This window comes from Schistocerca americana, unplaced genomic scaffold (genome assembly GCF_021461395.2).
Source record: "Schistocerca americana isolate TAMUIC-IGC-003095 unplaced genomic scaffold, iqSchAmer2.1 HiC_scaffold_1092, whole genome shotgun sequence".
Taxonomy (NCBI): domain Eukaryota; kingdom Metazoa; phylum Arthropoda; class Insecta; order Orthoptera; family Acrididae; genus Schistocerca; species Schistocerca americana.
Genome location: NW_025725147.1, coordinates 40,001 through 41,056, shown reverse-complemented (window position 1 = coordinate 41,056; position 1,056 = coordinate 40,001).

Below are 1,056 nucleotides of genomic sequence, written 5' to 3'. Positions count from 1 at the left end.
TATAGGTTAGGTTAAGGCCCAATATAGGTTAGGTTAAGGCCCAATATAGGTTAGGTTAAGGCCCAATATAGGTTAGGTTAAGGCCCAATATAGGTTAGGTTAAGGTACAATATAGGTTAGGTTAAGGTACAATATAGGTTAGGTTAAGGTACAATATAGGTTAGGTTAAGGTACAATATGGGTTAGGTTAAGGTACAATATGGGTTAGGTTAAGGCGCAATATGGGTTAGGTTAAGGCGCAATATGGGTTAGGTTAAGGCGCAATATGGGTTAGGTTAAGGCGCAATATGGGTTAGGTTAAGGCGCAATATGGGTTAGGTTAAGGCGCAATATGGGTTAGGTTAAGGCGCAATATGGGTTAGGTTAAGGCGCAATATGGGTTAGGTTAAGGCGCAATATGGGTTAGGTTAAGGTACAATATAGGTTAGGTTAAGGTACAATATAGGTTAGGTTAAGGTACAATATAGGTTAGGTTAAGGTACAATATGGGTTAGGTTAAGGTACAATATAGGTTAGGTTAAGGCACAATATGGGTTAGGTTAAGGCGCAATATGGGTTAGGTTAAGGCGCAATATGGGTTAGGTTAAGGCGCAATATGGGTTAGGTTAAGGCGCAACGTGGGTTACGTTAAGGCGCAACGTGGGTTACGTTAAGGCGCAACGTGGGTTACGTTAAGGCGCAACGTGGGTTACGTTAAGGCGCAACGTGGGTTACGTTAAGGCGCAACGTGGGTTACGTTAAGGCCCAATATAGGTTAGGTTAAGGCCCAATATAGGTTAGGTTAAGGCCCAATATAGGTTAGGTTAAGGCCCAATATAGGTTAGGTTAAGGCCCAATATAGGTTAGGTTAAGGTACAATATAGGTTAGGTTAAGGTACAATATAGGTTAGGTTAAGGTACAATATGGGTTAGGTTAAGGCGCAATATGGGTTAGGTTAAGGCGCAATATGGGTTAGGTTAAGGCGCAATATGGGTTAGGTTAAGGCGCAACGTGGGTTACGTTAAGGCGCAACGTGGGTTACGTTAAGGCGCAACGTGGGTTACGTTAAGGCGCAA